The following is a 26,103-nucleotide window of genomic DNA, read 5'->3' on the forward strand; positions in this document are numbered from 1 at the left end:
GCTGCACTCTGAAACAGTAAGAGAAAGGTGCAAAGAGCATAGTTTGGCTTACAAGTAGCTGAAGTGTTGATCATCTTTATATTGTCTTCATGCCTTGCTCCATAGAGGTAGGAGGGGAGGCATAACTCTGAAGACTCCTAAGATAATTAAGAGCCGGATGCTCTTATGCTTTATGAAATTAACTTATGTCTGTGCAATATGGATTTAAAGACTTGCAAATGAACACTCAGGTTATAAAAACAGTAAAACAAAGCTTTTGCCTCTGTAGTCAAATTATAAACATGATTTAGGTTTTTGTAATCCTGTTTTCATTAAATTGCTTATCTTGGAGTAGTAACCCTCTGTCTGTGTGAGTTCTATTTCTGACATCAAGGACTGTTATATGCTGGTGGTCTACATGTGTTTTCATGCTCCACATTGTAGCTTTTGATTTTGAAGTTGTAAAACTTCTGGCTTATATAATTGATAAGTTTCATTTCTGTTTCTGAAACTCATTTTTTTTGTTGTTTGTTTGTTTGTTTGTTTTTAATTTGCAAACTTCCTTAAATATGAAAATCTGTGATATACTGCTAATTGGCTGTTGACTGGCAGAGATTTCAGATTTTAATTGGTTTAGCTTCATTGTTAAAATTTCCTTTCTTTTATAGTTGCAATGTAAGAATAATGAATCTGTGGCATGTGCATCTCTTTTGTTTGCCTTTCATAATGCACCTTCATTTTCAATACCTGTATTTACAATAGCTGCACTAGTTATTGTATATGTATTTGGTAAGTTACTGTGTTCACATCTAGTTGCTGAGAGTTTTAGGTAATCTGATGTTGCATGCTTTATAATCTTTCTTTTTACCTCATGAGAAAGAGGTAAGAAAGGTCATGGTAAATTTAGGGAAAATTACTTGAGTAAAAATTGTCTTCAGATTCTGAGATTATCAGATAGGTAGACTATTTCAAGACTATATTTTTTTTTTATTTTAAGTCTTTAGAAAGGTTTTAAAAATGGCTTTTATAGTGTTTGGCAGGAAAACTGACCTTTGTTTTTTCACTAATGTGTTTTTTTCCTTTGCAATACAGTTATTTCTCTGATACATTAGCTAAATAGGTTTGGAGTACTGTGTAGATATTTTTACACCATTAATAATAGTGCTGTAGTTATGCAAAGGGCACTGTAGTTTACAGTTTTCATCTTCTTCCTGAAGGTTAATGCCAGTACTGCTTTATACACTGTAATTTAAAAGACAATAAACACTTCTTCTCCCTATACATATACATGTACTGCAGAAACCCATATGCTGATTTTGTCTGTGTTGAAAACAGACTTCTGCTGAGCCTGCAATAACACCCTTGCTGAAGATGAGTCATTCTACTTGTGTGCTGAAGGAGGACGAGTCCTGGTTGATTTGGCAGTCCTTCTTGGCTCACTGGAGCCCACTTTGGTAGTGTCTAACACAGTGGGTGTCCCTCCAACCCCACAGAGCCCTGGTCAGAGGAGCAGATACACATCAACCCAGAGCAGTGTCTGTACTTGCACCTGTATAAACACAGAAGAGAACATGCAGCTTGCTCACACTCAACTGTCTGTCTTATCCTCCTTTTTCCATTTTCCCATTCTTGTTGCTCAACCAACCAGCTTGACCAGCCTGAGCCCTTTCTTGCTCAAATCTTGTCTCCTCCCAAATAAACCACCCACACCTAATTACTTTTCCCCCATTGGTCCTTCTTTTGCTATATCTATACCCAGATTTGGTATTTCTGATACCATTACCAGTCTTTTATGATATTACTGTATGATATGACATGACATGACATGACATATGACATGACATGACATATCAGCCTTATAAAGTATTATTGATACCTACACATAGATGCTGTGAGCCTTGTGAGAGTCACCTCCCCAAAAGCCCCCAGTGTTTATCTCCAATATCTGAGAAGTTTAGCTGTGTCTCACATAATTGACCCTTAACCACCTGCAAAATTCAGCCATCCCTCACATCTCTGGCTGTACCTTTTGCACAGATATAAAAGGCTTCTCTGTTTTATTTGCTATATTTAGCAGATTCTCATGTCTAGTAGTTTCCTCAGTTAGACAAACCTAACTGTTGGCATACCCTAACACCAGTGTTACTACTTTTTTCTTGTAGTAACTATACATGTACTGTATTTCATATATTCTTTGGCTCTGTTGGTGTAATTTGACATTAATAAGCGAGGGATACCTAATATTGTTTCTAGAAAACATATTCAACTACTTTGCTTCTAAAATTGGGTTTTCACCATGTTCAGTGGGCATTTTCTATGCTTTATAGAAGATTAAGTAAGCATAATCTTGCCAGTGACATTCTTTGTTGGGAATATCTCTTATATCTAAGAAGTTCCTCAACAATTGGTGCTAAAATTTGTCTTTTACCAGTACTACTTAGAGACTGGAGCTTTTGCATCATGCTAGGACTGTCAGCAGAAAATTGAGAAGTAACTTATAATTTAAATGGCTTGTGGGATTGTGCTTTTGTAGCAGGGAGAATGACTGAAGGTCTTTCATGAATAAGCTAGCTCTGAGAAATATTCAGGAAAATATTTCTTATTTTTAAACTCATGGAAAACTTTCTACGAAAAAGGATCCCCAGAACCTCGGAAAACTGCTTTTAAACGAAGAATGGTTTCTGAATGATAAGGAAACTGAGTAAGGGAAATGTACATAGTATTTCTGCTTTTGTTTTATTAGAACCTTTAATGATACCTTAAGTAAAGCAATCCTGTAAATAAGCCTATTTTATTTACTTCTTGTGATTAACACGTAGCTCTTATCTGTACCTGAGGAATTAAATGGTAGAATAAAACAAAAGATGGTCTTGGGAAAGCATTGTAAGTTCACTGAATGACATTAAGGGAAGAAGGAATGAGAAAGCGCTATATTTATAATAGAATTTACATGGTTAGTCTGGTATGAAGAAGTCCATGCTAAAAAATGTTTGATATATAATTGCCACCAACCTCTGTACCATTGTCTGAGCCATACTGATGAAAGTTTAATTTCATAAAAATGGGGAGAAAGCGTCAATGCTTTGTACTTGTTTAAAACACACTGTATTAACTCATCTACTAGTCTGGTAAATGCATTTCTACTTGAAATAGTCCCTTAAATGTTCCCTCGAGCTCTCCAGTAACCTCTGAATTTCTCCATTCTCTCTGCAGGAGCCAATTTCTGTCAATACTTACACTGTTTTCTGAAACACCATGACAATGCCAAAGTCTGTGAGACATCTTGCACAAATTGAAGGATTTATTTTTTCAGAACAAAATCGTTTGGCAGAAACCATATTCAAAAATAGTTTATATGTATACCTGGCATACCAAATAATTGCTGGCTTCCTAGATGGAGAAACCTGCCAGACTCCAAACCCTCCTGACTTTTGCCTGGCAGTATATTGAAAGTCAAAGCTTTTAAACTTCTGTTCCATTCCTAATCATATAGTTGGCTGGTGCAGTTCCAGGGTTCCCTGCCATGTAAGGCCTTTGAATGAGGTCAAATGAGCCAATTGATGTGTTTTATTCCAAGTGTTAAGGCTTTTGATGTTTTCCATTACTGAAAGACTTCTTGGTTAATTATTGGGGACAATTATTTCCCTGTTATGGTTTATTTCTCATTAGAAATAACAGATTATTTTCCAGCCACATGAGATTATATTTTAGACTTGTAAGTGATATGAACTTTACAACAGTTATAAAATAATAACTGAAAAAAAAATATTTCTATGCCTATCAAAATAAGTCTTCTTCCTCCTACCCTGACCCTTTGGTCCCCTGAACTCCCTCCAGCTTTATTTAGGCAATGATTTACAGAAAAAGCTAGTTCTCAGACCTTTCAGTTCACCTTTCCCTTTGGTGTCAGATCTTTATATATGTGTATATACGAGAGTCATATTGGGCATGTTGGTCAACTGTACACCAACACTTCACCAATACAGTGTTTGATCAGAGGGTGTATAGAGAGAAATATAGTAGCCTTCATTCTCAATATCCTGACTAATGCATCTAGACCTCGTAAAATCTAACTCAGCATTTTTCAATTTCTCTCTTCAAAACTTGGTGCTTAATCCAGCTCTGCCTGGATGCTAGTCAGCTTAGAAGATCAAATTGACTGAATCCTTGTTTTCACGTTAACTAACCCAGGCAAGAGTTGTTAGACCAAACCACGCTTGGTCAGTTTCTTGAAGAAATTGAACAAACAATTTCTGTCCACCCCACCCCCCCCCCCCTTCACTTTGAATAGTTATGAATTAGTGATAACTTGAACTCTAGAGGTATTCTGAAACTGAAAATCAGAGTGGAAGTATAAAGTTGGTTTTCTTGTTTACATGGATTACATTTATTAATCCTGAAGTACAGGTTTTCATCAGCAACCCTGCTAAACCAGTCACTGCTTTTATAATTGTTTAAGCTGCATATAAGGCTTTTGGGCAACTGTTCATGAAGATGGCTGTTGGAATTGCTCAGGACTTTTCTGTGTGCAGAGAATTCACAAACTTCTCCTCACCTTACTCAGGCATTTGCTGTTGCCCGTGAAAATGCTTTGACACTTCTATTCTTACCCAGAGACTGTCAGTAGAATAGGTTGCCTTGCATTATGTTTTACTTCTCTTAAGTAACAAAATAATGTGAAATCAATAACTCATGTCTATTTGTGAATAACACCTGAATCTGTGTCAGCAGTATTTGTTGTACAAGCAAAATAAGCTAAACTTCTCATCAATTCTGTTTGCACTGAACTCTCCATAATTTGTTGTTGCTATAAACTCATGTCCTGGTTTCGGCAGGGATAGAGTTAATTTCCTTCCTAGTAGCTGGTACAGTGCTGTGTTTTGGATTTAGGATGAGAACAAAGTTGATAACGCACCGATGTTTTAGTTGTTGCTAGGTAATGCTTACACTAGCCAAGGACTTTTTAGTTTTCCATGCTCTGCCGACTGAGCAGGCTGGAGGTGCACAAGAAGCTGGGAGGGGGCACGGCCAAACTGGCCAAAGGGACATTCCATACCATGGGGCGTCATGCTCAGTACAGAAACTGGGGAAAGCTGGCCGGGGGGGCCGCTGCTCGGGGACTGGCTGGGCATCGGTCAGCAGGTGGTGAGCAATTGTACTGTGCATCACTTGCTTTGTGTATTATTATTATTATCATCATATTATTGTTATTATTATCATTTTATTTCAATTATTAAACTGTTTTTTATCTCAACCCACGAGTTTTTTCTCACTTGTGCTCTTCCAATTCTCTCCCCCATCCCACCGGGTGGGGGGGAGTGAGCGAGCGGCTGCGTGGTGCTTAGTTGCCGACTGAGATTAAACCACGACAACTCAGTAGCATATATTAACTAGTCTTATACTCTAGACCTTCTTATTACCAAGTATCATGAATCTGAAAACAGAAATCTGTTGCCACCAATTGTAGAATTGTCTCTCCATAACTAAATTGACAGGTCGCGTTAAATTCCTCAACCACAGCAAAAAAAAAATTCCTCCTTTTTATTTAATACCAGTGCCATCTTCCACTTTATCTCAAGGTATCCTGCAAGAAAACAACATAATGTGCTTTAAAAATTAATTATGATGTATCAGGGCCTTTGAGAGCTACTTCTGTTAGTGGTTTATAGTGCTTAATCTGTTCATCTTCATGCTTATTTGTTCAACTTAATATCTGAAATTGGAAACTGTACTTGATATTTTTTGATAAATAATTTTGGACCTAAATTCCAGGTATTAAGAAATATTGTATTGCTACTGTTTCATAGATAGGCAGTCTAACCTGTCATAGGCTGGATTACCTGTAATATTTATGACTCTTGGGAACTCTTGTATCCGCATTTGCTGTAACTGTGCTTTGATGAAAGTAAAAAGTTATAAAGCTACATATAAGGGGATGCTTTTAGCTATAATATTGCACTGTGAATTATCACAAAATACTATATAGAATGAGACTATTTTAAAGTAGGACAGACTTCCAGTACTACAAGAGGAAACTGAGAAATGTAAGATTTGCAGGAAAGTGCAACATTGGTAAAAATATTGTTTTTTCCCTTTATGAAAAGGAAAAAAAGAGACTATGAGAATATTCTAGATAACAGTATGGGACTGATTCAGTGGGAAGGTAATATCTTTTAAGTATTTTTCTGTAAATATTACAATATAACATATGTATAATATATAATAACATTACTAATGCATTTTACAGAATGCTAATTTATTTTAGCCTTTGAAAACTGCTGTTTGAAATGTTCATGCAGGTTAAGCCAGTATTAATTACCCAGTACTTTAGTTTGATTTTTCTACCAGGCATTTTACTCAGCTGCTCATCAGGTTCAATGAGTTCCACAAGCAAAAAGATCACACAATTGTAACCACAGTAGGAATATATAAAATTATTTGCGATCATCTTCATGACTGCCATAAGATACTAATGTGGTAACATTTTCTGTTCACATCACAGCATTTACCAGATGAGCTGAGCAGGGGGATTTTTTTGCCTACAACATTCTCTAATGCATAAGAGTGCTGTATACAGCTTTGACCTTTTCAGTGTTCACAAATACTATAGGATGCTCTCTGCCATCCCCTTTCTTCCTCAGCTACTTGCAGGCAGCTAACCTGTAGGGAAACCATAGAATGACTTAACCAATTAAAGTACAGAATCCTGAAAAGGTCAAAGTAATACAAAACTCTGCAGTACATGGAATAATCAGGTGCTTCACAGATGGTTCTAGCTGTAGACAAGAAAAGGGGAGAAGAAACAAAATTAAATGACATTTGAATGCAACCAATAAAAGAATCAGATTTCTTGTTAAAATTTCTTTATTAGTTTGATATAGGAGGAGCACCCTGTGTGGCTGCTGGGCATCCAAGACTGAAAGCATTTTAGAGGTGATCAGAATGTGCATTTGGAGTGAAATCTTGTTCATATGGGTAAAATGCCCATTGATTTAAATGGTTCCAGGTTTTCTGGCCTGCACAGAGACATTTTCTGTCAGCTAGATCATTTTAACTTGATGGACAAAAATCACAGACTAAGAAATATCTCTTTCTGCAGTTAACAGGTAACCTACCGGAATTTTGGAGTCATGCAAGAAGTGTTAAGTTCTGGAGAAAGTTAATTCCTGCAACACCAGAACATTACAACTTTGTCTGTACATACACTTAACTGGTGTCTGGTAGACTTTCCTGAATAATCAGTCAAAGCACAATTTTACCTCTTACCTTAAATTTTGCAGCCAGAGATGCTGGTTTACAGCTCTCAACTGATGCATTTTTCCTATGGTATGGCTGTTGAAACAAAAAAGACGTCTGCTCTTTGTCATACTAGTGTGAATCTTAAACAGCTGTCTTTAGTGCTTTGAACCAGTCTTTCACTTTGAGCACGTGATCTGTTTTGTGGGTGGAAAAATATTTTTTTTTCCCTCTCTGATTGGTTCATCATCTTGGCTGGCTGACAATTCTCTGTATCATGACATGTTAGTAGGTAGTTCCAGAAACTCAGTAAGGAGATGCATCTGATAAGAGTGTAAATCCATCAGAGTTTGTTGTCATTCTTAACAATCCTATATTCCAGACTAAAACTATTATTTTTAGCTTCATTTATCATTATTTTAGAGTAATTAAACACGTTTAGTCTAGACACAGGATTGCCTATGGGTTTACAACTCCCATGCAAATTAAGGGTGTATATTTTTGTATATTTAAACTGCCCAATGAGATACCAATTTCTGGAAAGATATGTCTGAATTTAGGTCTGTTTTTCTCACTCTGCTTGGACAAAGGCTTAGCAGAGGAAGTAGTTGTAATAAAAAGTGGAGACTTACTAAAGCAGATTAACTCACCTGAAAGGTACTTGTCTGAGGTAGGTCTTCCTAGCTCCAGATTTACCCAATTGCCTCAGGGGCCTGGAATTGGGAAAGGCAAGCCTTGCCAGTAAAGACCAAGGCAAGGAAGTCATTGAGTACCTTGGCCTTTTCATTTTAATAGATTTGTTCCACAGAAAGCCACACAATACTGAAAAGTCCATGTCCCTTCTTTATTTAAATTTTAATTAGGAATCTGTTTTAGGATTATAATCCACTTCAGTATGTACATTGCCAGGTTTACTCAACTGTACCCCACCTGCAACATCTGGAAGCCACTCAGTACATGCTCTGGGCCTTCTGGATGTTGCAGCTGTTACCACAGTTAAATTAGATATAACTATCTTCTTTTCTTCCCAGATTTGGTGTTTCATTTTCATACGTTGCCCCTCAATTGAGAAAATAGACTTCTGAAACTTACTGGTGTTAATTATAGACAATGTTGTGAAACTATTTAAATCTTTGTAAATTTGTAAATTAATGAAAAGTGCTGCTTTATCTTGACATAATTTTCAAAAACACTCTTCCTCTGCACTGAAAAGTAAGATTTAGATATTTTAAACCTAGAGTATACCAAAACTTAAGATGAGTTTAAAACCTATATTAAATTTGCAGGTAGTTCCTGCCAATCACAACTTTGACTGGATAGTCCATAATTCTTGATGTAAATAGCACTCTTTATGTATCTCTAGCAGAAGCAATCTCTCTGAAAAAAGATGCAGGAAAAGCCTATTTTGGTGCTAAAATTATCCTGATATCCATGCAGCTGAGTACACCATATGCACAAATGCAATCATTGTCATGGACTTTTCAAATATCTTCTTATCCAGAGAAACCTGTTACTCTTTAACTTCTGTTCTCTTTTACCTGTACTAAGTTTCTACAATACTTTAAAAACACAAGTAGCAAATCTCCTCATTCACCTGTGGTCTGAAAATTTGAATCTTTAACACTTTAGAAACTGAATCTTTTAACGTTTGCTATACCAAGTTATAATGTTCTATGGGATTAAACATGCAAAATCAGTTATTTTAAATAGAAAAATCCTTACAGTCACATTGCCATAAAGCATTAGAGTACCTTTTTTCCTCTCAAAACAAACGTACATTTATTTATTTATTTATTTATTTATTGGGGTGAGGGGAGTGCTAAGAAGTCTATTTCACAGCAAAAATATTTTGTTTATAGGTAGACTGTAAGTTTCCTTTTGCAGAAACAAAATAGTGAATTATTTATATTTTATCAGATGAGGTTAGATATATCCTGTGGTTTGTCTTTAATTTATCCTGCTGAAATTGCTTTCTAATACAGAAGTCTGGAATGATATTTGCTCAGATTTAGATCTCTCCCACATACTTTTCTTGCTTTCTCTTCTGCAACTTGGTGGATTGAATAATCAATGAATCTGTTTTAAGGGTGTACATTCTAGTGCCTGACTGATCAGTGAATGCAGCAGTCACTCACATAATCTGTATAAAGGTCTTTTCCAGCTGAGTTTCTAGTGTAGTCCATGGATCAAAAATACAAATTTGAAGCATTAAAATGGTGAGAGAGAGTGCCAGTGCTTTGTACTTGTTTAAAACAAACTGTATTAACCTATAGGTTGCACTGGAATGTTACTGATGTCCCTCAATTATAATAATTTGCTTCCTAAGATAAAAAGTTCTAGCAGCTAAAGAATGCAAAACAGATTGCATTAAACACGAGATGTGGGAGTCTACTGGTGTGACTTAAATGAGTCTGTTAGCTCATTTTGTCTTTAAATGCTATTGCTCATCTGATTTTTGAATGTTGTGCAAAAGCGTTAAAGTTTGTGCTTCAAGAATTCCATCATATAAAATACTGCAAGGTCATGAAATTTCAGAAGCATTTATAGACAAAATGCTGTCACTTTTATCAATTTAAACTTTCATCAGTATGGCTCAGACAATGGTACAGAAGTTGGTGCCAATTATATATCAAACATTTTTTAGCATGGACTTTTTCATTAGCATTCCTAAGAGATTCTGTTCTGCTCAGCAGAAGTCATTGTACAGTACTCCATATCTATAGGTTTGCTAAGATCACAACATAAAAATGGTATTTTTCTGTTATGAAAGACATAACTAAGTTTCCATAAACTGGTAAAATATGTTTCACATTTCAGGGAAAAATGGTCAGGTATGCTGTGTTTCTTTATTCTTCTCCCTTTTATCCAGTTCTCAAGCAAATATTCATAGCTGACTTTTGAGTTCTTCTCTTGTCATTAAGAGACGAACTCGCTACTTACCCATCTTTTCCAAAATTTAAACCACAGTTTCATCCTTATCTGTATTTAAGAGATTTGAGAGGAATGAACTGGAGGGCCTCTATTGATCCCTTTAAGTTACTTTTTTTAATAATTACATTATTTGTGAACAAAGTAGGTCTTAAGGCATCAGAAAGAATAAAATTATTAGTTTCCTATATCTTTCCTATGTTTGACCTTGTATACGAACATACTGTGAATATATGAATATTATCAGCACTGAAAATAGTAAATATTTTAAAGGATTACTCTGCTCACCAGTGAAGAACTTGAAAGATGCTTGCTGACTATGGACTGAATACTTCTGTTTCCTCAGTAAATTTTCAGTCCTTTTTTTCTCTCCTCTTTGTTAACCATAGACTAAGCAAGATGTTCTTGAAGCTCTTATCTTCCATCTCATCCTTTTCATTTAGACTGTGATGGCATAAGATACTTTCCAAACTTCAAGCTCATAAAGAACTAGTTAAGTAAAACTAGTCGTGCTTAGATTAAGCATCCAACATTAGTTTTCACATTTCTTTGCCTTCTTCAGATGAAAGCACCACACCTTCTCCTACTCCTCCCTACCCCTTACTCATCACATTTTTTTTTGTGGGTCAGTATGTGGACCAGTCAACATTATCTGGCTTTCCACTGGATTTTTACCTAAAGTTTTCCTTATTTACATGCATGTTTTGCAGTGGCCGTATTGTCCTGGTCTGGCTGTGTTCACCTATGCTCCATAACACATTGAAAAACAATATATGCATTTTTTCCTCATTATTGGCTTCTGTTGATATACACAGATTTTCAGGGTTTCTAGCACCAGAAAGTTCCAGAATCTCTGTCTGCTTCAGGTTCCTGTGGTTTATGTTATTCCATGTCTGTACTACTCTGAAGAAATTACATTTGCCAGCACAGATAGAGACTTGGGTGTATTAGCCAAGGAAAGATGTGGACAGATATCTCAGGACTCAGTCCTAGAGCCCCAGATGATCTCTGTGTACTCCCATATATAAAATGATTCTGTGGGGGACCTGAACATTTTGAATAAATCTGACCGGACCTTTTTTTTTTTAAATACAGTACCTCATGGACCCAGAGCCAGAGAGTCTGTCTCTATTATTTCAGAAATATTGATTCCATGGTGCCTTCATATAATATAAAGCTCTCAAAGCACTAAAATGGAAGCATAAAAAAGAGTAAATTTGGAGCTAAAGGAAACTAAAGGAAAAAGCTAGTGTTGAGGCTGAATAATCTTTTTCTGTAATTTTTTATCCATGTTAGACTCGTAGGTTCAATGTGCATGTTACTATTTACTGTGCAAGGGTTTCACCTCCCCCTGCTAATGTGCTCCTGCACTTCATAAGGTGTTTTAGATATTGCTAGTTTGGGCATTATTTTTGGACATAAAAGCAAAACCTTAGTAGGCTTTTATAATTGCTTTAGATGTACCTCATTATCATTAGTCACTGCTAGTAGTTTAAACACAGCTTTCAATGAGCTTCATGAAGCTTATGTCTCTTTTAACCTTCTGTATCTCTTTTGTATACTCAAAATTAGTTACTGTTCTGTAATCTAACTTGTATGAATACTCATGAATAGTCAGCAACTGGTTTTTGTCCTGTCACTCTATTTGTACCATTACGTCTACTGTTTATCCTGTAGTGCCTCATTCATAAATGTCTGCCAATAATGCAAAAAAATTTGGTATGAAGAATATACATTCAGAGAGTTTGAGGAGACCTTTATGGAATGAAAAACCCAAGCTAAGACACTTTTATTTTGTATTTCTGAAAACTGGGTTGCAAAGAGAGGTTGGAAGCCCAAAGACTATAAAAAGCTTCCATATTTGAAAATAAATATATAGTTAATTAAAAATATTTTCATTTTGAAAGGGATGAATAGGAATAAAAAGAATTAGGTGGATGATGACATATTTAGGGCTATTTACTTCCAGTTACTCCACTTATTAAAACTTAATAATTCATGTATTCTTAAGTCAGTAATTATCCAGCAGTAAGCAGTGTTTGCTATAGTCACATGATACTAGCCTTATCTGTGTTCTTCACACCAGTTACTTTTCTTGTCAATATAGAAGATTTCAAAATTATTACTATTAAATATCTTCATCAATGACACAGACAGTGGGGTTGAGTGCACCCTCAGCAAGTTGGCAGATGACACCAAGCTGAGTGGTGCAGTTGATATGCTTGAGGAAAGAGATGCCATCCAGAGGAACCTTGACAGGCTGGAGAAGTGGGCCAATGTGAACCTCATGAAGTTCAACAAGGCCCAAGTGCAAGGTCCTCCACCGGGGTCGGGGCAATCCCCAATACCAGTACAGACTGGGGGATGAAGGGATTGAGAGCAGCCCTGCCGAGAAGGACTTGGGGGTACTGGTGGATGAAAAGCTGGACATGAGGCAGCAATGTGCGCTCGCAGCCCAGAAGGCCAGTCGTATCCTGGGTTGCATCCAAAGAAGCGTGGCCAGCAGGTGGAGGGAGGTGATTCTGCCCCTCTACTCTGCTCTGGTGAGACCCCACCTGCAGCGCTGCGTCCAGCTCTGGATCCCTCAGCATAAGAAAGACACAGACTTGTTGGAGCGGGTCCAGAAGAGGGCCACGAAAATGACCAGAGGGCTGGAGCACCTGTCCTATGAGGAAAGGCTGAGAGAGTTGGGGTTGTTCAGCCTGGAGAAGAGGAGGCTCCGGGGAAACATTATGATGTCCCTTCAGTACTTAAAGGGGGCTTATAAGAAAGACAGAGAGAGACTTATTACCAGGACCTGTAGTGACAGCACAAAGGGCAACAATTTTAAACTAAAAGAGGGTAAATTTAGATTGGACATAAGGAAGACATTTTTTATGATGAAGGTGGTGAGATACTGGAATAGGTTGCCCAGAGAAGTTGTGGATGCCCCATCATTGGCAGTGTGCAGGGTCAGGTTGGATGGGTCTTTGAGCAACCTAATTTAGAGAAAGATGTCCCTCCCATGACAGGCTGGTTGGACTAGGTGATCTTTAAAGATCCCTTCCAACACAAATCATTCTGTGAGTCTATGATATGTCCAAAATAAAGGATTAGAGGATGCAGAATATTTTTCTAATATAAAGAACATTTGGACAAAATTTTTTAAAAAGGAGTATGACAATTATTTTCCATCAAGATGTTGAACTAACCCCAGAGTCAATACTGTGTTAAGAGCATACGTGTCTTGATAGATTTTGAGCTATTTCTATAAGAAAAGAGAGAGCTTAATCCTAGAAGATCGTTAAATGACTATGATCTCTGCAAAAAAGTATTGTCCTTTGGAAGCTCATAATCAAAATTTTATTTCTGAATCCATCTTAATTCCTTAATGATTCCACATAGACATACATACACATGCACACACATATGTGCGCACACACGTGTACACACACACACACACACACACAAGCACACATACACAGAGAGACAATCTTTCTCTCTCACTCTTCTCACCCTAAGCAACGTTCGTGATCAAATTCAAAACCTTTGGACCTCAATGGAGATATTCTTTTGATTTCAATAAAATCCATGTAAAATCTCAGGATGAAATATTTTTGTAAAGATTATAAAGAAAATTCTCTTAATCATACCTTTCTATCTACTGCATTTGTACTGATTTCCAGTCACTGATTATATCGTTTCTAATTGCCCATGTATATATGATCAGTCTACGTTTCTCATATTGTTGACTCACTTGTTTCTGGTTAACCTTGTCAGGATGATGCCTTCAGATGAGTCTTCTTATTTTCTCCATTTTCTAGGTTATGGTTATTAAATGTGACAAATGGAGCTGGAAAATTTTCTCTTACACAAGAACTGACAGAAGCCTAATGTGTTTAAAATTTCATATTTGGGCTGGGGATGTGACAAGTACTGTGAATTTGAAGACAGGATCCTGATAAATGGTTTTGACAATATTGGAGAGAACTAAAAACTCTAAACAGTTGAAAAAAACCCCAATGCTGTAAGATAAGTATTGCTGCTGTTCTCCTCAGGGATTTTTTTTGTTTTGTTTCTTGTTGTTCCTGTTGTTTGTTCCTGTAACTAATAGTTAAGTTTCTTTTTCCCCCCCCCTTTTCTCCCCTTCAGTGTGGTTGATTATGTTTCTTCTATACCATCCAGCATATATTTGGGGCGTACTTTCAAAAAAGAAAAACAGCTTTACCTGAAAGATTTGACTCAGGTTACATATGTGGTAGACTGGAGTCTGGATCTTCTAGTTGCTCATACGGGCCATGTCCATATTAATGAGTCCATGATCTAATGGAAACAAGCCTGCAGAACAGAGCAGTTGGTACAGAGGAACAAATGTCCTCATTGTGCACATCTAGGAGGTTTATTTTAACAAGCTCTCATCTTGTTCTGTGGACTGGCTGCATTCTGGACAATATTTTCATGGAATTTCATGGAGTTTCATCCAAAGGAATTCACACCCTTCAAGACTGCTCTGCAACATGAGCCACAATATGGTCAGTGGACACTTCAGAAAAGCTAGTACAGATGCACCTTTTAGGAAAGGTGCATTTTTTTCCCTCTTTCTCTGTTTTCTTTATCCCATAAGAAGTCCTATTTGCCTTCAGCAATTATTGTGTCAGAGATCTTACAAGTCATGACCTTTCTCACACAAGAGAAAAATCTCCATTAATGCTCTAGCAAACCTGGACAATGTGATGAGGCAGTCTGCTATGCAAGAGTAGCAGCTAGATTTAATTTTTATTTTTCTTTTAGAAAAACAATAGCCATTATTGGACATCAGCTGAAATATTGGTGAAGAAATGTTATTAGTTAACCTGCTTCAGAGCATAAACTGATTGCCAGGTAGAGATTAAGATGAAGTTAGAGGTCTTTTCCAACCTCAGTGATTCTATGATTCTATGTGGGTGGTGGTGTTGGGTCAACGGTTGGACTGGATGATCTTAGAGGTCTTTTCCAACCTCAATGATTCTATGATTCTATGATTCTAAGTTTCCCCCCGAATTATGTATGACTGTGGAGGTTTGTGCAATGTTTTATACCTTCCTTTGCATTGTTCAGTGTTTGCCATTAGGGAGATAAAGACATCTTTTGTTCTTTTTAAAATGTCTGGGATACTTTTAGTGATTCTTATCAGCATTTAATTAGAAGCTCTGACAGCTGGAGAAACCTTTCCAGTTTCATGGGAACAGTAATAATAGATTGAAAAATAGACACATTAAAATTTTTAGGCATCTAATTCAGATAACAATACAAAATTGTCAAAAAATCCCAGTCAGCACGAACATTCAGAGTTCACTTCACACTGAAATGTAACTTTATCTATCCTCCATTTACCACAAATGTAATATCAGCCTTGGAAATAATATTGACTGACAGTTCTAGGTAGCAGCGAAATATATTTTGTCTTCTATCAGAAACCTCTGGAAGGATATAGTGAATGGTGGAAACTCATTTACCGATGCGACCTAAATTTTGCTGACCAGCTTAGATGATGCATTTCTAAGAGTTATGTGTTTTTCCATCTTGCCTAATAACAATAATAATACCAATAACAAAAGTTTCAAGCACATTATTCCTGATGCTTTCACTTCTACAAGTCAATTCTGCAGCTAAGAATAAACATCGTTTGCTTCTCTGACTTTAAAAATAATTTTGCTGTTTGTTGGTATTCATAAGAAGCTTTAGAAACATTGTTCAACTGTTAATTAATGTGCCAGAGAATGATTCATTAGCCTATTTGTAAAAAACCCAAAAATTTCCAAAACAGTGTGCTATCCTATTTTACACTGTTTTTTTTCTTCAATTTTATATAAACAAAGACTTTTTAATCCTAGTCTTATTGATAAACCACGACTATTAAGCAATGTGTTTCCTGGGCCTCTTCTGAACTATGGCAATGGTTAGCATAGCTATGTCTTAGGGGTCAGGAAGGTCAAAAATCTCTCCTTTTGCAAAGAAGGTGAAAAATGTCTATTTCAGTAAACATTGAGCTTGGATTTTCCTTATTGTTTTGAAAAAAAAAAAAATTGAATTTCACAAACATTCATAATATTTTTCTCTGAAATTACGGCTTCATTTATAACTTTGTGTTCACATTTGACATGATTTAAGTAGACATAGCTGGAATATATAATAATTTATCAGTCTGTTATAAAAGGCTTTATCACTACTACTACTACTACTACTACTACTACTACTACTACTACTACTACTACTACTACTAAGCTTTAACCAGGAATGCTATAATAAATTAGTTGGTATTATAAAGCTTAATATATATATATTCTTGAAGAAGGTGAAGCTTACTTCCTAAAAATCATGACAAAATTACCAAAGATATTATTAATATCTTTTCAATGCATGCTGTGACTAGTGCTTCATCCTTAAAAACCTCTGACATTGAGGATATCTTCAACCAGCTAAGTGGTGATTTCCTTAAAAGATAAAGTAATTTTAAAAATAAAATATTATTGTATAATTTTTGAAGGAGCTTGTAAGAAGTAGGTACTTCCTATTAAAGTTCAAGTGTCTTATACTCTATGTAATTCATTCACTTTTAAAATTATCAATTTAAAATATAATTTCTGTTTTCCTTAACTAAAATTGAATATGATATGTCTCCAAGATAAGTTCTCAAATAATTAGCAACTTTTAATGCCAAAACAGTGGCCCTTTTTCTGAGGTGACCTTATGTTATATTTCTTGTATGAATGTATTTTAACTGTAACTTGTATTGTGATAGTATACTGAAGGTCCTGTGATTTTAAGAGCACTGCATACATACAATAGAAAGCTTACGCTTTATGTAGATCCAGTTGGCTATTTACATAAATTCTACAGCTTTGTGAAGACAGAAGAGAGAAAGGGGAATGCCATACAAGAGCACAGGACAGAGCAGATGCAATGCATGCAGGAGGTGCTGATCCTCCCATCACTGCGATGCAGAGGAAGCTTTGGCCCTGTTGCAGGAAACTAAATGTAGATACACCATGTCATGCAGTCCGTTATGTAGAAGCCAGGTCATCTGTTATAGAAAGTTATAGAAAGGTTTTTGATCCAGGGAAGGAAGGAAGAGAGTGGAAGTAGTCACAGGGAGTCATGGGATCAGACATACAAGTAAGGATTATTTCATAAAACAGCTATTTTAAAGAACAGGGGAAGCAATATATGTATTGGTGGGACCAGACTGAGCACCATAGGTACTCACTCTTTACATATTACTTAGGTCTGGCAATGCTAGTGAAAATAGATTCTGAACTAACAGAGTTCATAGCAATGTGATTTTTATAGATATCTCAGGCTTGCTTTGTCTTTTGTCTGAGCTGAACAGCCATAATTTGGCTCTGATGCAAAAGTCATGTTTCTAAACAAGTGTGGCAAGAAGCTTTAACCAATAAACGTGGTTTCTTAACAGAGACTATAACTTTAGGCTCAGCCACTGATTAATATGAATTTGCTGTTTCAGAAAACAGCTCACAACCCAGATTTTTTTATTTGAGACCACTAAGTTTATGTCTCTGTTTATTTTGAAAAAAAATAAAATTATCAGGGTTTCAGACACATACATTTCGCCATTCTTCTGTTGGAAATATCTTCAGAAATTTGGTTTGTATTCCCAGTCTAAATATATTCATGGTTAGTATACATCCATTTAATCCTGTATCAGCAAAGTTTGGCTAAAAAAGCTCTTCTTCTGGTCTACAGTTGACCTCCAATGTATTTGTAGACTGCAGTCATAACATTTCTTAACCTCTGTTTTGCTAAACAGCCAAGCTGGACTGATCTTTGCTCAAGGCTGTATACTTTCCCCTTACAACTCTACAGATATTTTATGAAACCTTTTCTGGTTTCAACCTCTTTCTCGAACACTGGTGTCCAGAGTTATTTTCAGACAAGTCTGACATGGAACTTGTTCAGTGTCATAGACATTTCCCCAGAAATATCTTTATGGCAACATCATATTTTGACGTGATATAAATCACTAGTATATCCAAAGCTCACTACTTGATAAGGCTGGGGTTAGCAATCCACCTTTCTAATTTTCTCCTTTTTATCTGTCTTCATGGTCCTCCTCCATCTTCTACTAGTTCCTCACTGTTTAAAAATTACTACATTAATCTATTGCTAGCTTCATTAATGGTGTTTCATGTGGTCCCACATCAATTGCTCTAAGCCTGGAATGATTAAATCTACGCAGCTCCTTTTGTCTAGAAAATCAGGTCAACCACCTTGTTGCAGGAGAGAGGGAGAAAGTTGCTTATTGAATAAACTAAATTCTATTATTTTTCTCACATCCATGTTGCTACTTTTTCTATTCTGCAGTAATTTGATATATTTATTTTTACATATATATGTAATTTTTACTTTCATTATCCTTATTTGCTTTCCTCCAGACTTAATGCCAAATTCTTTTTTTCTAAATTGAAGCCAATTGCTTATGCAGTTTTTATCTGTCCTTAAATTATCTATTCCTTCTTACTGCATAGCACTTGCAATTTTTTTTCTTTTTTTTTCCTTCTTGTCTAGGTGAAGAACTTACTTACGGTGAATCTTAAAATACACCTTGAAAATGTTCTAGCTTTGCTTCACTTCTTGAAATTCTTATTTTGTTATTACATTTCTTGACCTCAAATGATGGTTTTAATTTCCAAGGAGTTTATGCTATTACATGCAATCCTCTGCTTAATTCTGGAAATCTACTTAAAATACTTACTTGTGAAATTAGTTCAGAGTGTCTTCTGACATGTTCTTTTCTGTTTATTATCACAAGACTGTTGACAGTGTTAACACCTTTCACTTGAAAAACTCTCAGGGAGGACTTTTTCCAAATAATTGATATATAAGTTCTAATTATACATTATTTTCTGAGACTTTACAAAATACACATTGTAAAGTGGTAATGTAGGGACGTAATACAAAGTACAGAGCAAGTTTATTATGGTTACAACTTCATATTTTAAGTCTCATAATGGCTTTTTTTTTTTTTAACAAATTCTATAAAGTTTTATAACACCAAGTCCTAAAAAAACACTTTTAAAACAATGGTGTAACAGCTGTAGACTTTTTATTGGTAAAATATTTATTAGTATGTTTTTTCAGTTTAGTCTGAATCACAAAGTAATTAACTTAGAATCATAGAATCATTAAGGTTGGAAAAGACCTCCAAGATCATCGAGCCCAGCGTTCTAGGTGGGCTTCTGCCTTTCTCATTTCTTCTCTGCACGACCTAACGAGATCCCTGTACTCTTCTTGAGTCGCCTGCCCCTTCTTCCACAAGCGGTAAACTCTCCTTTTTTTCCTGAGTCCCAGCAAGAGCTCCCCGTTCAGCCAGGCCGGTCGTCTTCCCTGCCCGTTCTTCTTACGGCGTACAGGGACAGCCTGCTCCTGCGCCTTTAAGATTTCCTTCTTGAAGATTGTCCAGCCTTCCTGGACCCCTTTGCCCTTCAGGACTGTCTCCCAAGGGACTCTCTCAACCAGCGTCCTGAACAGGCCAAAGTCCGCCCTCTGGAAGTCCATGGTTGCGGTTTTGCTGCCCCCCCTCCTTACTTCACCAAGAAGTGAGAATTCTATCATTTCATGGTCGCTAAGCCCAAGACGGCCTCCGACCACCACATCTCCCACCAGTCCTTCTCTGTTTGTAAGCAGCAGGTCGAGCGAGGCACCTCCCCTGGTAGGCTCACTTACCAGCTGTGTCAGGAAGTTCTCTTCCACACACTCCAGGAACCTCCTAGACTGTTTCCTCTCTGCCGTGTTGTATTTCCAGCAGATGTCCGGGAAGTTGAAGTCCCCCACGAGAACAAGGGCTAGTGATTGTGAGACTTCTGCCAGTCACTTACAGAATGCTTCATCCAGTTTCATACAACTTCCAAAGTATAAGCAAATCACAAAGTATTAATAACTCTACACATTCCTGAATGTGTCTCAGAAATACAGGTGTGCAGTGAACTTTAAGAATGCTACCGGGATAGAAAATACGGTTTTAGAAAAAAAATATTGTAACAGGACTCTGTCACATATGGCAAAGACCTTTTTCATGGTTCCAAGAGGGAGAATGGTTTCACTTTCAAACATCTTAAAAGTGGATTCTGTCCTGCCGCTTCTGAGTTACATTTGTCAGCAATTATCATGAGCTTCACACTCTGTGCTTTGTTCTTTCCTGGTGGCCCCAGGTCTGGTTTGTAATAGTAGTCATGAGTTTCTTCATTCAAAATTAATTAAAAATATTAGACCTGTGTTTTGAAACTACAAAGTTCAATTTCACACACTGAGTTATGAGACCATTTTTTAAGTAAGATGATAAGAATATGAAATGTGAAAAAAATAGTTATTACATAGGGCCATTTCTTCTGTGCATTTCATGAAACAGGAACACTGTTGAAAAAAAAATAAGGTACCCATATAATTTAAAACTGCATCAGAACATGCATACTAGAGCAGCCGTGCTCAACTATTCTCACTCTTGATGTATCATAACTTATCATAGAATCATAGAATCACAGAATGGTTTGGGTTGGAAGGGACCTTTAAAGGTCGTCTAGTCCAACCCTCTTGATCCACTAGATCAGGTTGCTCAAAGACCCATCCAACCTGACCTTGAACACTACCAATGATGGGGCATCCACAACTTCTCTGGGCAACCTGTTCCAGTATCTCACCACCCTCATCATAAAAAATGTCTTCCTTATGTCCAATCTAAATCTACCCTCCTCTAGTTTAAAAACATTGCCCCTTGTCCTGTGACTACAGGTCCTGGTAAAAAGCCTCTCTCCATCTTTTTTATAAGCTCCCTTTAAGTATTGAAAGGCCACATTAAGGTCTTCTCAGAGCCTTCTCTTCTCTAGGCTGAACAACCCCAACTCTCTCAGCCTTTCTTCACGGGAGAGATGTTCCACCCTCTGACCATTCTCATGGCCCTCCTCTGGACCTGCTCTAACAGGTTCATGCCTTTCTTGTGCTGGGGACCCCAGAGCTGGATGCAGTACACCAGGTGGGGTCTCACAAGAGCAGAGTAGAGGGACAGAATCACCTCCCTCGACCTGCTGGCCACGCTTCTTCTGATGCAGCCCAGGATACAATTGACTTTCTGGGCTGGAAGCACACTTCTGGCTGTTTGACTTACCTTTAAATTGCTTAATTATGAATACATTTTAATTAATATATTATAAGAATATTAATTAAAATATAATTTTAATATGAGAGCAGTTTGCTTCATATAAGCTAGTATCACATTATTCGCAAAACTGTAAGAAGGTAATGAGTAACTAAGGATATCATAAATCTTACATTGACCATATCAACTAGCACATTTTTCATACCAAGTAAAAATGTGAATTCCATGTCACCTCCCAGCAACTTTACTAATGAGCTATAGATTATTTTTAAGATTATTTTTCTTTAATGCTGACTCTTTATATAAAAATATTTTTTCTGCAGATGCAAATGGGACAGAAAGAGACCTTCCCCTTCTCCTGAGGTTCATTTATCTGGAACAACAGGTGTTGGTGTAATAGGTATTTTCAACAGATGGAACAGAACTTGTTTTCCATAAACCACCACATTTTATAAGCAATAGTTCCCAACAGATGTCAGACCTGCCATAAAGGTGTGGAAAACACTAATGTTAGATGTGTTAGTAGCATAGACATCAGATTAGCCCATGACCATCTCAGTGGCCATGCCACCTCTTGGGTGTACAGTCAAGGCCATCACAAACTGCACAAGCATCATTCTAACAGTGAATGGTCTAATGGCCATTGCTTGTCCCTACCTTCCCTAGAAAAAAAAATTCTGGTAACTTTCTGGATTTGTTCAGCCAATCCTTGAGGTGTCTGTGTCTTTTAAGAGAGGGGTGGAGTTCAAGTATAGTTGGGAAGGCAGCTTGGTAACATTGTTGATTCACGTCTCCATTTAGCCAAGTAATTGCAGTAGATAAGAGTGAGTGACTCACCTCATAATTAATCTGCCAATTCTTTCTTTATATGGCTGTCCAAGGATGGACTTTCCTACAAAATTGTAGACCTATTATCAATTACTTTATTGCCAACTTTTTGCTGGCAAGTGATTCTTCTGTTCACTGAAAAATGTTCTTTCAGAATTATACCACTTACAGACTATGTCTTCTGGGAATTCCAATCTTCAATGGAGTAAGGAAAAAAAAAAGGATGCTAGGACTATGAAAATGAAGTTCAATCTAACACAAATGTGTGTGAAGTTCATGATCTCTAATAGTACCCTCAAGTTATCATACTCAAATTTAAGAAACATGGGCTGTGTGCATGTAAAAAAAATGGGATTTTTTTTTTTAGCTAGATGTAAACAACCATTTAAGAATGGAGCCATTTTGTAATGCCTTACTCAAAATATGCATTTCTTCAAACTTTGTGGAAAAAAATGCTACTAGGGTAAATACTGTATTATTCAGGATCATCAAGTATTAAAATAAAATACTATGGCAGCTAGAAAAGAACTTCATTTTTAGAGTTGGATGAAATTTTAACTACTGAGAAGTTACTGTTTCCCCTAATAGTATGAACTGGTGTTTACACAAGTTAAAAGTCTTAAAGACTATCCCTGTTCAGCTGCCTCTAGTGAACCACAGAAATATCCCAAAGGTGTAGTTGATTGGAAGCTTTCCTAATTTCAGAGAAATTTACATCTACTGTAATGTATGACACATGTTGATAATTGAATCAGCCTGAAAGGGGGACAGGTTGACTGGCAAGCACTTTAGATCTTTTATCTTCTTCAGAGCAGTCTTCTGCATAAATTTGTGAAAAATATTTTGTGTCTAAAACAAAACTCCACTCTTGGATGAATGGTTAAAGCTGCTGCTTATCTTGAACATTTCATTACCATACAAGACTTGTGAAGAATTGATTTTTTTGCTTGAGGTTTGAATAACTGGCAACCACACTACAGTTCCTATTCATTTCATTTTTACAGAGGAGAATAAAATGTATTTCCCCCATTATCTCTGTATAAAATACATAATTTCCTTAAAGTCTAATTTTTGTTACTGTATTGCTGTGTGCTGTACCAATTATTTTTTCATGTCTTCCTTCAAAACAAAAAATATTACTCTAAATATATTTTCCTACTGTTTGGTATGGCAGGGGAAAACAAACATTGTCTGTCCCTCAAAATTATTCAGTTCAAGAGTAGGCATAGTTTTTCCTTCCCTTTTTAAATCTAATTTTCAATTCACACTGCTTCTATAACAGTAAGTATTTTAAAATGCACGTTTTATTGATTTTTTTGCAGTGTTGCCTAGCTAAGCTCTTTTACAGTAAAGCTGAGGAAAATTAATATTTGATGGGTTTTTTTTTTTGTATTTTTTGGAAAATTTAATAATTTATATATATCAGGAGATTCAAGAACCTTTGCTTCCGGGATCAAAGTGATTATTAATTAAAAGTTTGGCTGATTCCTTCTACTTTCAAAGTTCCTGAATGTATGCTTGCATATGTGTTGAGTATCTACATCATTAAATACTTGTTTTCAGTTTGGTTTATATTTGCATAAAAATTTGATACGTTTAACAGTATCAAAAAAGCAAAGGCTTTCCTCCTGTTGAAACTGGTAAGATTTCAAACTCTGCTTTAGGACCATGGCAGGATGTATGTTCATGGGAATGATTATGACACCACACAGGTGAGTGGCCCTTATGATAGAAAACTGAGATTCATGTCCCTACTCTGCGACAAGTAAAGGCAATTGAGACAAGATCAGCGAGAGTAACGGGGAGCAGGTTGGCTTGGCATGTCTGATACATGCAGTGTTATCCTATTCAGCAAGGATGCAGAAGTCTAAGATTTCCCAACCAAAGCATGAATGGAAACTTCCACTGCAGTTAGGTGTCTAAGCACTAAGCTCTCTATTATTTTTAGGTGGGAGCTTTGTTTTTTGATGAGAAGTCTAACCTGTTAAAAACATTTTGGTCTGTTCCAATCATGAGCTGAAATTTTCTTGTGGAAAAACTGTGAAGTCTGAAAATTCCTGACCAGCTGTTACACTAAATCTGTTTAGCCCAGAGCACAGAATATTTTGAATTGTGTCAGGATTTAGATGGCATATCCTTTAAAGCTGCTGTGAGCAAATAAACTCTCTTGCTGACAAGTATAAGATAATTGCTTTCAGAAACACCATTCTTGTTATTCACATACATTTTAGCAATGCTTTCTCTGAAGTGTTAAGTGAATTGGGAAATAGGAATAGGATCTGTGTTCAGAGAATATGTGGCTGGATTCTAGATAGATATGATAGGTCTATCCCTGGTGTATGTGTGTACAAGCACATTAGGAAATAGCTGTACAGGAAGAATAAGATTGACTGAGATAGTTCATCACAGCAGCAGCAGCAGCAGCAGCAGAAACAATTATCTGTGCCAAATGAAGTACCCAGAGGAGAAATAGGCTTTCACTCACATTGTGCATGAGCAGACTGAGTGCTATAAATGTTTCCATAGTCTAACCATAACCTAGGCTGTGCAGTCATGTCATGATGGCCAAATACAGCTTTCATTCAGGTCCTTACCATCAATATTTCAAGTAATTTCTATTTCTCTAGGAAGATTGGTTGAAGGTCTGTCCTTTTCATGGGTGCCTAACTAATTTCATTTTTAAATGCACCTAATTCTGCCACTTCTTAGCAAAACAAAGAATCATTTTAATTTTACACTGTGACAAAGAACAGAAGCTCAGATAGGCTGATCCAAAAGAAATCTGTATCCATATACTACTGACATCTATGTGAGTTACTGCCTCTGAACAGAGATAAATGCTGAACATAAAATATATTTAGATATATGTATTATAGACCAGTACCTAACAGGATTTTCAGAAATGCTTAATTGCAAGCAGGAATCAGAACAGTATCTTAAATTAAAGATTTTGCCAGGTTCCTAAATGATTTGAAATATTTTGTGCCTTATAACTCGCTTAACGCTTCCTAGGAAATCTGTTTCAAAGCACCAAATTGAATTAAGGCAACCCCAATGCTAGGCTAATGGCCTAATCACTATCTATTTTTCCCTAACTCTACCTTGTTATTTTTGAATTATTAAGTATGTAATTTATTGAACAATGAAGACATCTGTATAATGGTTTCCTTATGTAAGTTCTCTTCAAAAAATATTTTTTTAGATCATGAACCAAGTCCCTAACCTTATAGATTTTTTTTTTGCTTGAAGTTTAATATGCCATTGCTTATTTTTCAGCTATGGTTTCAGCCAGTTTCTTAATTTATCACTTTAAAATTACATTTTGTAGCTCTCAGGGAAAGTTCCACAACTTTGGACTATTACAGATCATGAGGGCTAATTGCTATGGGTGCACATTAAAGATCTATAACTATGTATAAGTGCCAAACCTGAATTCCCAGACATAAGATTAAACTCAGTTTATGGCCAGATGATGGAACAGTATGTTTATCCAGACAGGTGTAGGTAGATGTGAGCTTGTGTGAAAAAGGAAAAGAGTTAGAAAGATGCCAAGAGGCAGGTGCTAGTCTTTGAGACACAACAGTGTGCCATATGGCTCCCAGACAGGATTTGGCTGGTGCCTTGTCAGATCTGAGTGTGGGCAGAAGATCTTCAATCATGCTGCAGCTCGTAGACATGTCCTTTGCATTTCTGTGATTCTGTTCTTTTTTACGTGACAAGTGCATAACCTATGCTAACTATATCCATTCAAACATTAAACAGCTTGTTTTGAGAACATATACTTTTACAGTAATTTCTTTTTAATCTATAAGTCTGTAAACTTTTTTGTATGAGTTTTGGTAGAAATGCCAACTTCTGCAAGATCTGATGTTAAATAACATGTGTCTCAATGTTTCAAAATCCAGCCATCTTTTCCTTTTTTCCTCGGATGCTAGAGCAGAATGCTGCTATTCTTTCTATTTGGATTTGTGGACTTCAAGGTAATTAGCTAATTAACTGTGGCT

The sequence above is a fragment of the Aptenodytes patagonicus genome, chromosome Z (assembly GCF_965638725.1).
Source record: "Aptenodytes patagonicus chromosome Z, bAptPat1.pri.cur, whole genome shotgun sequence".
NCBI lineage: Eukaryota > Metazoa > Chordata > Aves > Sphenisciformes > Spheniscidae > Aptenodytes > Aptenodytes patagonicus.